We start from the raw sequence: 16082 nt of genomic DNA on the forward strand, positions 1-16082 counted from the left end.
AAGAGGAAATTTACGCTGGCTTCGCGCAGATTTACTGTGAAATAAATGTCACTGCTTTTTCTCATGGTAGTAACATCGGTTTTAAATGGATTACTTTGCAAACAATTGCAAGCTTTATCACCGTATCTGATGCATTAAATGCATTACACAATTTCCAATGCTGTTGTAACCATTGATCTAGACGGGAAAGATTTGCCACTTAGCAAATAAGTGTTGGCAAGGGTTGTTGACAAACGTCATTAAGCGCCTTTGCGATGTCGCATGCGCTGCGCGATTAAAACAAAATCCCATTCAGTGGCAACCTATCCAAATGGTAGTGACAGACTGTCGCGTGGGTTTGTTTTGTTAAATATTCGCCGCGTTGCATTATTACGCACTGGCGCCGAACAATACAAGACACTGCCGCGACGCACTAGTCTGTCTCCGCCTTAGCATACAGTATAAACCTAATCACACCAGTTAGGATCGCTCCATGCATGGTGTGTTGCCGGTCACTTCTGATTAGCAACTGTATCATAGCCACATGTATGTAATAACACAATTCATAAGAAGGCAATGGACCAGTAATGGGTCCTGTTGATTAAATCCGGCCGCGGAATGACAAACGCCGCATGAGCAGCCAAGAGGGAAGATGGGCGCAGATAAGCTCTGGGAAAGCTTATGTATGTGTAATGTATACCGAAGTGAAAATTACTAATCTCCAGGGCAAATCGAAAGATTACATATTGACAATATAGTGTCACATGTTTACTATCTACAAAAATCAAATATTTAGCTCTGAGTTGTCAATATTCTGTTGGAATGCAAACTCACAGAAAATTGCTCTATTAAGGCGGCGACAGGCTGTCACGTTGTGTTGGCGATTTGTTTGGTTGATTTTTGTCGAGCTGCGCGGAAAAAACATTGCCCACGCATTGCACCAGTATGTCAACGCGACGCGCCATTCTGATTCTGTCACAGCCCTAATGAATACTAACAACCTGTCATGAAGTCATTCATGAAAAAAACAACTGAAAACATATTCCTTCGAAAACGAGAGGTGTTGATGTGCGGCCAAGCGGTAAAAATATCTCATTAAGATGACTGGTGAAACTGATAAGTCCAAGACACTCCATCTTGGCTAGTCGTGCGTTGATACGCCACTCCTCGGTCATGAGATCTAATCAGTAATCAGTTCACAAACCTGTGCATGATTACCAATGTAGATATTGTACATGTATATATTTGTAATTGAGCCGGGTGATTTGGTGAGCAATGGGATCTGCTTATTTCATCTTATAGTGATCAGTGATGGGGAAAGCTACCCTGGCGATGTATAGACCACGTTAGGCAGGCAGTACTGCGTGGTTGGGTGTGACTCGGAGATTAACTCAACCATGACGCGAGGCTTATACTGAATAGGTTGTCGCTTTTGTATGTAACTCTCTCTAGCTTTGCTTAATGGCAACACATTGTGTGATTCGTATTGTTATACATAATACTTGGGGATACGCCCTTCAATGTAATGTCATGTGGTCTCAGTGAGTTGATATTAAAATGCCCAAGTTGTCCCTTCAAAGGAACGATTTCTTTCGGATCTTTCTTTCTTAGCTAAAATGCGTATTTACATTAGATGCATGTACTTGAGACACTGTGCATAGAGCACACATCGAACCGACCGGTGTCGCATCGTCAGCATAAGCATGTGCTGTTTGCAAACACAACTTTATCATATAAACCAACTTTTTGCACGACATATGACTGTTCGTCGACCAGTCAATGCCCTTGTATCACGCTGAATCTCTCCAAGGGAGTGTTAGCGTGTGTATGGTGGGTGGCTTCATATCATAAAATACGATGTCGGCTTAAATGTAGCGTACAAAGACACCGCCGTGCACACCCGCCACACGACCAACATGACCAAGTGATTAAGTTATCTGGCCATCAGACAGAACATTCATTTACAGCGACGTGTTTGGTTCACACTGTACTGCAAAGGCACTTCTTAAGATTTAATCGAGGACAATTAATAGTGCTCTCGCAGTTTTTGCTAATATTTTCAGGCGTTTATCATTTTTGTCATCACTGCCTTTCTATAAAAACATATTGACAAGATTATCATATTCTAAGTTAAGCTACTAATGAGTATTTGAGTCGCCAATTACAAGAGTCTTATCGATTTTTGGTTGTGATGTGGCTGTTGACTAGCTATCAATCATTTTTGGTTTCAACCAATGATTTTCATACTGCTCTTGCTTTTCCTAATAAAATGCCTGATCGATGCAAATAACTCTTTCTCTCCCGCACCGAACTAAATTGGAGAAGTGAGTCTACATTCTGGGCACTAAAGGTAGCACACTAGGGGTTGGTTTATCCGATTTTGTCCCTGCAAACTGATGGAGGCCAAAGGGGTCTTTAACCCATTGACGAATAAGCTCGCTATACACCTTTCCGGAAATGGGGCGCTGTGTGTCCGAAATAGTGATGTCATAAGGGGAAACTAGGCCTTGTGGTGGAGGGACAAAGGCGATAGTCATGTTTGACCAACACACTTGAATGCCTTTAATGACGGACAAGGGGGAAAAAGTTAGTTCCAATGCAAGCCACCAATTTCGGGAAGCATGTATATGGGTCTGTATTTTGTCTGTTCACCAATCGTGGCTTCAAACTACGACCAAGTCTCATTCTTTCTTTCCTTTTATTCCTCGGTAAAAATACATAAAATATCCATAAGAAGAGAACGCTTGCTTACCGCGATTTTCTTGAATAAAACATAACAGACTAGAGAAATGCGCGTCATTTGTATAAACAACCAATTTGTTATTACGGAGTTATGTATTGGAATGACAAATGGGGGTCTGGCATGAAACCGAGGTTTTATTTCTCGCAAGGCAGAAAGATGACTGCGGTATTGGTTTTACGTGGGTGTTATCGTCTTTGCTCGGATCGTTTTGATGGTAAATATGGGAAGACCATTATGTTCACGTTACCATCTTTGTAAGTCGAGTGTACATTGTCAGCGATTTCTCAGTTCAAGAACCTATTTTGTTTTCATCTTCAGTCTTTGCGGGGTGCATATAAAAGTACTTTCTACACGGGGCATTCAAGTTACCCGTATACCTTTCAACTTTAACTTTGTGTACGTGCTATTTAGAAATTAATACAATACTAAAAGCCACGGAACTGATCAAATTTTAATTCAGGTTAGTTTCCTCGCTTTCCATGTTTCCCCGGAAATATGGCAGACCAAACGGGTTTCTGGATGAAATGTAATGAATTAACCATGGTGAAATAGACACATTCTAAAATCGATCAGGTAAATGGAGTCTCATACATTTCAAAGTATCTTTGTTCATTTTAGCCATCATATAGGTAATGAAGATGAGACGTATAATATTTCCCAACACAAAAGGCGGACTCGTCTCCTGGTATGATGTGCACAGGCAAAAGTTGTTTCCGTCATAGGATCTATGACTTGCCCATTGTATAATCTATGTTGATTACACAAGCCAAGTTACTATCACTACCATCGTGGTGAACAGTGCGCTATTGCTGCCAAGAACTCAGAGATCCTTCGCCTTTAATACAAAGCTATTCTTGTATGAAGCCACGCAATGGGGTCTCCCATAATGTATTCTGTCACGGGCCATCACAGATTCTATGAGTGTACATTCCAAAGTAGGCCCTAATATTACAAATTCCCTAATGAACGCTTTGGATTTTTGAGATCCCTGGGTCAAGATCTTGGTTCAATCATACAATACAATACAATAAAGACTTGTAAGGCGCTCAAATCCAGCAATTAAACTGTTCGAGTGCGCCCCCTAGCGAGCAAAGTACTTCTGAAATAGGACCGTCTTTAGAGTGTTCCTGAACGCAAGGAGTGACTGAGTGCCACATTTCTGAGGTGGTAGTTGGCAGAACTGACAACAGCTCTAACATGGGAAGCCATCGACAGTCATCACTCTGGGAGAAGCAATGCTCTCAGCTGCCTAATCATACTGGCAATACCAGGCTTATAAACACTACCGGTAGTCGGATATCTGGTTGGCTGAGATGAATAAACCATGAAAAGGCAAAGGCGAAATATACCCAAAGTAATGACTAGCAATTAAAGAGAGATATGTCCTTATCCTCGAGCTAGCCTATAATCTTTGCCTATAACGTCCCACCAATGTGACAGACATACACTGATGACGACCGCGAGTATATGTTTGGCGACATTGCTTTTGTCATAAGAAATAGAAGTTGAGAAAAGGCAAAGGGCACTGCAGTGCATTTTAAGAAGAATCGTGTCCGAGTATCCGTTTGGTGATAACGATATTTGTTTTAAGAAAGAGTTGAGAAAGGCTAAGTGTACTGCAGCAGTGCCTCTAAAGGAAAATCCTCTCCAACTCAGTCACTGTTCAAGGGAACTGGGTTCGTTACTTGTAAGACTTCTAAGATTGCTCGGTGGTTGAGGCAAAGTAGTCATCTGATTAACCAATTTTGCTATTTTAGTCACCCCATTATAGAGAGGTCTATCTCGAATCATCCACCACACGCCCAAGTAACTTGTCAACTCCCAGCCTGATCATATCACTTTTCTTCAGAGGGAAGGCACGTACACGTTGCGCGTTCATTTCTCACCCTGTCAGATATCCTGTTTGTAAGTTCTAAACCAGCACGCCGTCCTTGGGACGCCGAAAGGCACAGGAAATGTATCGACGGGCGTCCTTTATCCCTGGGTGGAGGAAGGGGTTTGACAACGACTGGAAACGTAAATTGATGATGTTACGCCCACCGCGAGTCATTATTCATTCTCCACGAAGGAAAGCTAATGGATTTCTTGGGTAACACTATAAAAACATTTTAAGATAAGACGCTTCTTTGAGATTCCCATACCTCATTAGCGGGTTATTAATTGGGGCATTGGATTATGTGATCACGATCCTTCGTCTTTACACCAGGAGAGATTAGCGCATGTGACAGATGGTTGTTGCATGAAACATGGCCGACAAGATTGGGCCGCACAGAATAATCCGTGGCATCATTTAAAGGTGACAGATGGCTCCAGCCACGATTTTGCAAAGTTTTTTTAGACTGTCGCCGAACCAAATGCATTCCGTTCTGTTGCAGGACGCCACTCAGAACAAAAATCAAGTTTTCGAGTAATGCTAACCAGTTTTGCGTTAGGACGTAAGAGGGAGTCTGGCTCTAGACTGCGCAGGCGTACAAGGGGGGCGTGGGTACTGACTTAATGGAAAATCTTGCATACGTAGTCAATGAACGGCCATACACAACATCAGAATCAGAGAATCAGATTCGGCGGAATAGTGCCACATGATTATTCGGCCGAAATCGATTTCCTATACCACTATCGTATATTGTTTCGTACTCTTGCTCAGTAAGCCGATAGTTCTCAGATTGGAACCTCTCACAAGTTGACCCGGAAAAGCTTGGACAATCCAGATTACAAACAGACATAAAAATGTGGGAAGAGATCAGTCGGTAAATTTAATCACGTCTCTGCCCTCATCAAGTGTATTAAGGACACGTTCATTTATTGCTGAGCATCTCATTCAACGAGCGATCGGCATTACTTGTGCAATACACCCTGATTTATAACAGCTAATCAATCATAAAATTCTCTTAAATTTCATTTCATCCTGATTTTATTTCTGAGCTACATGTACTGAACCGAAAAATTTCAATTTGGCATGATATTTATTCTAAAATGGATTTATCTCTAATTACCACATTGTTTGCTCCCTGATTAAAGTCTGAGTCAGCGGGATTTTATCCCGGGCCAGACGAAAATAATAATAATAACAATGATAATGTCACGGATTTATGTAGTGCTCCTCAGTAATGAAACTGTTAAAGCGCTGTGGGATATAATTATTATAAGAAAGTATTGATCATAGCGGAAGATACTGGTTCAGTATAAGCGGGATGTTAATGGGTCGACTCTGTCCCACTCGCAACATATCACGAAACTACACACACCCTTCAACATTTTCATTTTCATTCAGTTGGTGATCCTCAGGAGACCGTTGTCCAACAAGCGAGCTGAAATGAGCCGCCTTTCATCGCTTGGCCACAGAGCTCATTGAGGAATACCAACGAATGGTGATTATTTGTTGAACTGAATGGGCTAGCCCAGGCTAAGTTGGCATCATGTCATGATATGACTCATGCTTCATCGGCGAGACTGGTAGTGGTATTAAGTTTATTTCCCCTCACTGGTTTAGGCCGCCCCCATGAAAGCTGTTTTGAGGGGGGTCGGTGTTATTGAGATTCTTTGATAAGACTGTGGAATAATTGGAATTAAGGCCTAGGTGCAAGATGGCTCTCTTCAAAGATTAGGCCAGGTCGAAATACTGTTGACAGCGAGGTAGGGACAAGACTTCGATTGACAACACTATGGCGCAAATTCTACGGTATTGCTCAATATTAGATCGAATCGTAAAGGTACATGTACCTCTCAACCCGGCACGCACAAGCTGGCAGCGCCAAAGAACTGACGACAAAACCTCTTCGGAATACAAATCAGGTTCTTTGAAGTTGATAGATGATACCTGGCAATCACCTCCTCCTAGCGAACACGTTAAAGTCCCCCTTGGAAGATAATTGAATTCTATAGTGGACTAACTGTCCTGCAGCATGATCAGACTATCGTGACACGCTACACGAAAGCCTCACCGTGAAGTGATGTTTTTGTAATTTCCGGCATTTCATGGTTTGAGGGGAACTATTTATGTAATTGTACCTCATCATTTCAGATGTTTATTTTGAATGAACCACCAACAATATCTGAGAAAATGGAAGCTCGGATATGGCTGGTCATTCTTACATTTTTGATTGTAAACACTTAAACTGATTTTTAAGAACGCTTTTACTAAAATGACTTTCTCATGAATGGTTCATAGCTGTGAATAGAAATCTTGCTCTCCTAGCTTCTCCATAGTTACGACTCTAGCAAACGGTTGATAACCCAAATGTGACCTGGTTATCAAAGCGAGTTTTGAGATAAGCCTATGCGATAATTGATAGAATAATCTGGTCAAACAGAGCAAGGCTGACCGCCAAACGAATGATGATAGATGTTATTAATCTTGATATGATCAATCAGACAGCGCAGCTAGTCCACTGACTTCCACAAATCACCGCCGGTTTGTATTCGTAAGCGAGCTCGTTGGCAGGACGATTGATTCCAGCCCATTTCAGCCTGTTGGACGGAGTCCCCAGTGAGTTGCTTGTTGATAGCCAGGGCTAATGATCCAGAATATGTTGTGGTGTCGGAAATGTCAAGGGGACATCGTTAGTACTTGTTTGAAGTCATGATGTTTTTCATACACAAATTGTATCCAAGTACCTCTTTTGTGGTAAGTGGACAAAAACCTTTGATTACGTGCCTTTTTTAAATGCTGGAAGTTGCATTCCCGAAGGAATTTCTTCAAATAGCTTCATGAAAAGGAAGTTATGACTCTACAAAGAAAGTTGATATTCAACGTCACATCTGACGGATTGATTAATAATTTAGGAAAAAGTCCTGCCCTAAATAGACATGTTCTTATAAAGATGATAGATGATCTGGCCTCCCACTTTTACCTTTGTTTAGGCGAAGAGAAAGATTTATTAGGGCTGCGCTGGGATGGGTTGATGGAGTGGGCGACATTACAAATCACCAGGGATCTACAATAGATATCACTCGTAGCTTTTGATATAAACCTTTAAGTTTGTGATAAACCTGGTGTTAATAAACACCTATAAAAAAGCTGTTTTCGACATATTAGGAGAGAGTGATGAGAACAGCCTAAATAATGCCAGCAGCTATTTGTGTGGAATTCTGATATAAATCATTTGAACGATGAACAATTATTGAATTCATCGAGGCAACTGACATTCACTGCATTTTCATGACTGGCAAACATCAGGCAATTTTAACGAAAACATATAAGACCACGGCCGTGGCCCTGATCAATGGCGTGTCGATTAGCGGAAAGACTTCAAAGGAAGATATTTTTATTTTTTATGTATTTATTGTAACCTCCGCAACATTTACATATACAGATTCACAAGTGATACACTTAGATAAAATGCACAGAGAGAAAACACATTGACATATAACACATTGACATATAGGCCTATACACACAATACTATGCAATGCAATAAATCGGTAAAATAGAAGCTGGTACGGGTGAAAGGTTTCACCGTGGATTGCTCAGCTGAGCCAGCCTTGTTGAACCCTCTACGGAGAGAAGGAGGACCACGCAAGGAGTCCACGATCCCGACCTCCGCAGCGGGGCTACCGGCGGCACAGAGAGTAAGTGCACGGTGATAGAACCAGCATGTGCAGGAGTCCACGATCAATTATATCCACGACACACATCGCTAGGTCAACTGAGTAGCGCCTAATTATAGCTCTGAATAGTTCAATTGTTGAGTACGTCGCCGCCTTCATTTATGCGTGGTCAGGCATAAATCCATTCAAACCACTGGATGATCGGTCTATTCATCATAATAATAGAAGGTGGACAATGGTATGAATGACAAAACCAGCTCACCGTGACAATTACCATACATTGAACATAGCAAGGCTCTTTCAACTGTTACTCATAATATTGTTCAATAAAACCTCCTTTAAGGAGAACAAGCAAGGAGAAGTTAAAACAATGCAACAATGCAATTATTTACAATAAAAATACTGACAATGACTTCAATTGATGCTTTAGAGACACGGAAGCCGCCATTTTAAAACCAGGTACGACAGAAACGCGCTAGAGGTGTGCTGTACAGATCCCAGTACTCATTTCTGTTATTGAGATGTTCAACCACAACAACCCAATTGTGCCTTTAGATACGCCAGTTTCAGTTTGTTGAACATTTTGTCAAACATGCCATTGTATTTCTCATCGTCACAAATTGTCAATCTCATGCTTTGTCAACTGTGAAATGTAAATCACTCGCTTGCATGGTTTCAGATAATTCTCTCAGGAGAAGCTATTACCCTTACCATAGAGAATGGTTCAGTGGTATGTGTTTGTGTCTTTTAAACAATATTGTCAACAGTGAACAATTAGCTTACTTATCTGCGCCGCAGGAAATGAGAAGGTTCATTTTCACCACCCGAGAAAATGTAAAATATAGGCCGAAACGTAGCTCGTGCGAAATCCACTTAAATATAGAAGATGATAACGATGAAGTACGAATTAGCACAGAACTTGATGGTTCTTTCACCTCTGCAGCTATTTGTACTCCGTTCTTTGTCGCTTGCAAGAGTTGCGAGAGTTACGAAACGTGGCATATTACCGTGCCAGAGGGGATCAATTACCTTCTTCTGGTTTGTCATTGCTGTTATTACCGTTTCTGTGCCGCACTAATGATGTTCAAATAAGCACCTGAATCAAGCTATGGTCTGGTTGACCTCCGGTAGGGAAAGAAAATGCGAATATTATTTTTTGGAAAGATCGTTAGCAACTAATTGGTGAAATAAATTTGGATAATTAAAGCGTTTGGGATTCTGAATTTAGTTCGGAGTATGATTTGTCTTTTTTTGAGATTGTGAAGGGTGAGGTGGGGGAGAGTGCTAATCCTGTTGTTGCTTCAGACTTTTAAAACACAGTCTATCTCCTTGTAATTCTGACACCATGGTCGTCCATTTCGCCAAAACAAATCCATACTGTCTGCTTTTAGTAATCCGAACAAACCACAGAGGCATGTTATCCTCTTATAGATACAAGCAATCGATGTGATCAAATTGTCGTGTCTCCATTTTGTCGAGACGTGATAGATCGGGGGTAAGGCTGACAGCTCATCAGGGCGATTCTTATTGAAATGCCGAGCCCCTGATGAGAAATGTAAATTGAAATTCATAAAGCAGTAGAAGTCGACTTCTATTTGTCAACCAAAATGTCCAAGTTTTAGATTGGTTTCGGAGCTTCCTGCTGATCCCGTATACGGGTACATCGATTTCTTTGTAAAGTTTACATTTCTCTTTGGCTCAAAGCTACTGAGTATCTGCCGTGCTGAGACGTGTCTTACAATTAGGAACCTACGAACGAATGCTCCGACAACTTAAACGTGTTAAACAGGATTATGCTCAAACAGCGTTTTAACCTATACTCACACAATTTTACCGCCCGAGAAAATGTACCTTATCGTTTCCTGTTTAAAACACCGGCAAAGATCACTCTAGCAAGATTCGACTTGCTATGTGGACAATAGGGTTTCATTCAGGATCAAACTATGTAACGTGCGTCCCTCGTTTCTTCTATCTAGTAGCATCTTCGGTGGATTTATAGAAATTCGCCAATACAATCACAACCATTTTGACAACTGACCATGAAATGGAAACGACCCAGAATGAATTCATTCCACATCTGTGCAGAGATAAAGAAACACAAATGGTCATCGGACCAATTTGTTGAATCGGATCGCACCATTAAGCAACAGCGCAATTTTCTGAGAGTTCTTTTTTGCTCGTTATCGTCCATAACGTGTGACCCATTAACGGGGTAATGGCCGTTTTGCAATGCCATTTGATGCTGTAGGGTAATCCACGTCATTGGGCAAGTTGGGGAAATGATTCTTATGCGCACTGACCCAACCACTACAGGGAAACATACACTGCGAAGGAAACATGCACATCATGAATGACAAAAACCATCTCCAAGTTGGCTTACGTGAAACCGTCGTTCTTTGCGTCGGCCGTTGGCCCTGACTGGTGTAATCACTGGGGTCATCCCCGTATCAACAGCCTCGGAACACCAAGAGATCACTCACTTTAATACTTTGATGCTGCGATCTTCTCCATACCTTAAGGCACGCCGTTTCGTTAAACAATTGAATATCGTTGAAGGTACTCGTCATTGGCTTTAGGCTAACACAATTACCGTTAGAAGTTGTGGATAGGAGGGTAATCTTATTTACGGACGTGATTTTATTGGCTTCAGAGATTATGAACAGTTCCTGCAGCAGCTTTGTGAGGTCATGGCAGGTTGAACCTTCGGGGTGAGTTGGTGTGATGTGGATCACCCTTGCCACCAATCTCATGCAAATCTCACAGTTACAGAGGAGGCAATTCCCGTCACGGCTAAGACAGATAGGCCAACCATAATCGTAACTAATGTACAGCTTTTGTCACAGATTGTTGGGTAAATGTCATCAATTTGTCGCAATCATCTGCCTAATCGAAGCTACCTGTGTCACAATTATTGTCAAAGTCGGCCAAACAAGACGTAATGGAACAAACAACCAGGGTATGACCCGATATCGGACATAATAGTATCTATAATGATGTCTAGAAGATGAATAGTTTCCGTCGAGCTGGCTCTCCGTGGGTTTTTTTGCAGACTTTGCCATCCATAATATCCTTATTGATGTTGATATCAGTCTAAACGAAAGATAAATTATTCGCATTGTTTTTCTGAGCCTTCCTTGTTACTAGTATTATGTCCTCTAGTAATGAGTGTACAACCTATTGGCGACTCCAGAATGTTTCTTCTTTTAGAAAGACGTTTTCATCGTTAATTTTCTACTTTAATGCTTTCTATCGAAATTGTATGATGTGAAAGAAACGAACGGGGTACATCATCAAAGACCAATAATCAACGCGAGTCCAATGACCAACTCTTGGCGGAGTGTCGGGGCAATCATGTTGATTGGCTTATGATGTGAGTGCAATCCACGTCGAACTTGCTTCCTGGGCAGACATGCGTCTTGCCGAATGTTAGTGTCAAGGCATCATTCGTGTGTGTGTCCATCGTTTCAGCCCTGGGTCTCCCGGGACTCGAGAAGTCTAAGATGCCCCTCAATAAGGTAAATCAGAGTCTTTCAAATACAGAGTCAGGCAACAATAGGGAACGTACAATTTCAACGGAGCCAACAGAGCTCTCTCGGGTCACGGAACTGGAACTTGAACAGTTCTTTGAAAGACTCCAGTTGAATCAAGCCGAACTGCTATCCAATTCAATTCCAATGCTTTAATAAAGAATCACTTAATCTATAAAATTTCTAAATTTCACAATTTTTTTGTTGCACAGAATAAAGATGACACGAATGACATGAATGATGCATAAATTCAAAACACTTCCGCTAATAAGCCGAGACAGGATTTAACAAATTTTTTTCAAAGATGACAATTTCCTGTCAGAAAGCTATTCTGAAATACACAACTGGTGCATTCGGTTAATTAAGTGGCGAGCAACATCCGGATGAGGAGCGAAATAATGTCGTCATCTGATTAGTTGAAAAAATGTGATCGCAATCAGTTCCATCGAAATAGGTAGTAGGTGCGAATGTGTTGCCTTATTCACTCATCTAAGTATACCTAACAAATATCGTTACGTAGGATTTTAGCTGTTATCCATATAAAAAGTGTTCATCAATTTCGCTATCGCCATTTCAGCCATCATGATTGTCTGGTAGAAAAGCAGCATTTTTTTCATTGCATGTGCATGCGCAATACTGTATTCATCAAGTTTGGCAATCTTCAGATTTGACGGATAGTTGTTTAATACGAAAGGCGTCTGTCACTTGTCAATTCTATCTCCATCCCCCTAAAGCACATAATATCTCTTTCACGTCACGGACTGAATTAGTGATTTTATCGCATTCTGTTCAAACATCGCTAAAACATTGGTTATTCAACGCCATGTCAAGAATGGTTGCGTCGTCATTTTTTGTTTTTCTTGTTAACTTGGGCTTGGAAGCAGCCTTACGAAAGAACACAATGTGAATACTTATATGTATAGTATTTATATTACAAAGAGCGAAACAATATGTTATCATTGACACTTAACAACTGAACAACGAACAACTTATTAAATTGAGGAAAGATGTACGGGGTGTCCCCGTTGGCCAGCCAACCTCCTGCCGTGCCAGCCAAACACCCGCCCGATGGGAGCCAGTCAGATCTTAAGTTTACTTGGAAAGTATAGACAAATCAGCCCCTTTAGATAAAATGGGAGGATTGCCCAACATTAATTATAGGTTATTCTTGTCACGCAAGTCATATGTTGGGCTTCACCAAGATACACGGATTATAAGCATGAAATCTAATTAAGCGTCGTCGGCAGAAACTTTTTTCCCGTGAGTATTATACTATACTTACCATGTGCGTGTACTTGTGTGCAGATGTCTGTACAGAGTAGCCATGGCGTACCAAAATGATCAGGTCACGCATTTCAGATATGGTTATTTATATACATCGAAAAGGTCACATCGTGGGTCGTCTCGAGGACGGGATGGAGAGCAAAATACATGATATGAAACGAGATATGAACCAAATAGACTGAAAGACCATGATTTGGTGTTGTGTCTCTCCGGGTCAAAGGTTGAAAACAGGTTGAAAATGGGAACCACTGACAATATTTTCTCAACTTGAAATCCGTGACACCCAAAAGTATTTTATCTTCCTCATTGCCATAGCTGTACAAGCTGTCTAGAATTCCCAACTCGTGACATGTCCTACGCAATAAATAACGTATATGTTTTCATTTGTCAACGCTTTGCTCATATCGGCGTGCAGGGTGACAGTTATCGCAGCGGTGATTATTCCTCCATCAAGTATCGCGTTATGACTCTCATTATCGTCGACTTTTGGACTTCAGAATGATAAGTGCGAGTTCTTAACATGAATAAGTACTTGGTAAAGACGATCTCATCCACATCGCTGGACAATCTCAATCTTCACGTTGATGAATGTGATGGACATCTTTGGACAGTACTCACATCAAGACTGAACCCAATGGCCTTATAAGCTCGGGCTAAGGTGATTTACATAGGAACGAGCCATCACCAAATGGCGGGGCTTTTATCCGACCAAGTCTGTCCAAAAACAATTTACAACGACTGTCACTATGTTGAGTCTCCAACGAGGCGCTTGGGACTTTCAAGGATCTACAGTCAGAGTTCACCTGATCTTTCCAAAAGACAAAGCGGCATCCAGACTGAGATGCTACTCACGAAGACCCTTGGATTGTGATCGGGATGTGCCTGATTAACTGGTATCCGTACACCGTCATGACCATTCCGCTCGAAAAAGACAGCAAATTTGGAACGAAAGCTTTTATTCACCAGATTTATCAAGTGGTTGTCATGTCGGTTACTGAGTAGAAAGGCGACAATATGTACATCGTTCGTGTACAAATGTACGTAGATTTGGGCATCACGTTTCTACCAGACACTGTTGAAAGAAAGACGGCGGCGAAAAGGAATCCATTCTTCTAAGGAATTTAAAAGTTGTACTATGGATGGCTGGTTTGGGAATCACACCGTACAAAAGACCATGCCTGACATCGTGTTTTACCAGCTCCTGATGGAGTCTTCTAATTTACTTCGGTCTGATCTAGTCTCGTTCGGCGGCCAATCCTCCTTTTATTCTGTTTTTTCTCTCTCAAGAAGACCATGTCCACAGTGATTGATCAGGCTTGTCGGTGTTGTCGCTGTCATAATAAAAAAGCCAAAAGTTGTAATTAGCGATATGACAACAGCATGTCCCATCACTTTATGACGGGGTATCGAACTTCTTTCTCGGCCAGATTACTTATAGTTTCCAGACACAACGCATGATAATGATGTCTTCTTTTTTTTGTACGCGACATCATCTACAAGACTTGCTAAATAGTCCCTCATGTTGACAAATAAAAATAAGCTAGCAGAGGCTGTATATTATTTGCGACAGAAATATATTATTATTTCGAGTGATTATGTCAGGCCTGCATTGTTAACTGTTACATTGTATAACTGACGATTTATAGTGCATCCCTAAATATAGTAATTAGCCATTAATTACGAACCGCAATGCTCTATTCGCGGTAATTAAATGGAAGATGGTTCATTATCAGCCAGCAGTAACTTCAACAACCCACTCTCATTATTTATTTTTTAAGTTTACCACACTTAAGTGTGGCACCAGAACCACAGGACCACGACATTTCATCTTTGTTATTTCATCTTATTTTGTTTGTATTTTTAAAAAATACGATAGCGGAAATAATTTATGTGATGGTCTTGCTCTGTTGAATCAGAATCTACCAGAGATACAGTGGAGATTAGACAACCTCTTGAGGTATTAATACTTGTCGATGAGTAATACTGCCGCTGAAAGACGGCCAGTAAATCAGACTCACTTGTCAGACCAAGAACGATGAATTATTATCAATTCAATTTCTGAATAATCGGATCAAGATGAACAGTACTTCTGATTGGTGCCATAATAAAGCGGCTCCTCCAAATCAATTTCACAATCTCATCTCGTTAAACTGAAGGCACTTTGAACATTTCACGATTTCTGGCAAAAATGGCTTTGCTTAGGAGGCCATCTTGGTTTAAGTCAGTGTCTCTCCGCCAGGCCAAAAGCAGGGTTGTCAGGAACTCTGCGCCGCCAACCCTTGCCGGTTTCTCGAGTGGGGAACAAGACCACAAGTAGTCGAATTCGAACGCATCACAAACTAAGGAATGGGGAGAATTTCGCTACGTAGTCAAATTCTGATGTTTCCCAACTTATTCACGGATTATGACATACCACACAACGAGTCCGTCATATTATTGGTTCCGTCAGTAAACAAATCCTCCTCTCCACACGTCACGAACACGATGAACTGCTGAGAGCCCATGGATTTACCAAAGCTTTGCCAGAGTTCGATTATGTTGTAGCGGCCTGACTGGCTGTCACACGAGGTTAGATGCTTCAGTGATGTTAAGACGAGCTGCGGCGATAAGCGAAAGTGCAGAATGATGTTTAGTAACTCTCAACATCCGGCCCTGTCAGGGGAAGTGGCTATCGAACCGGCGGTATCTACGAAGGGACAGATCGGTTGGGTCAGTTTCGTTAGTTGGCTAATGATACTCCGGAAATAAAGTAGCTTCGTTACTTAAGAAGAGATGCTTAATGCTTGTCTGTTGTTCATCAAATCTGACAGGTCAGCGTTAAGAAGGCTATACGTACATGTAAAGCACCCTGAACAGAAACAAGGCATTTAAAAGGAGAACATTGTGAGAGTCTCAGTGCGTTAAAATGTTGACGGTAACTTAAACCCGTCCTTTTACTATCATATCGACTCGTCCAGAAGATGAGCAGCCTTCTCATTTTGAAGTGAACGCTTGTCAGAATGT

At 41.4% G+C, this 16082-nt stretch overlaps 1 long non-coding RNA gene across 2 annotated transcripts in view; it reads left to right on the forward strand.

The window, feature by feature from the left end:
* Positions 1–16082, forward strand: part of LOC135497291 (uncharacterized) — a 64336-nt gene that overhangs the window by 44736 nt on the left and 3518 nt on the right. The gene's annotated exons all lie outside the window — the stretch shown is intronic.

This window comes from Lineus longissimus, chromosome 12, assembly GCF_910592395.1.
Source record: "Lineus longissimus chromosome 12, tnLinLong1.2, whole genome shotgun sequence".
Classification (NCBI taxonomy): domain Eukaryota; kingdom Metazoa; phylum Nemertea; class Pilidiophora; order Heteronemertea; family Lineidae; genus Lineus; species Lineus longissimus.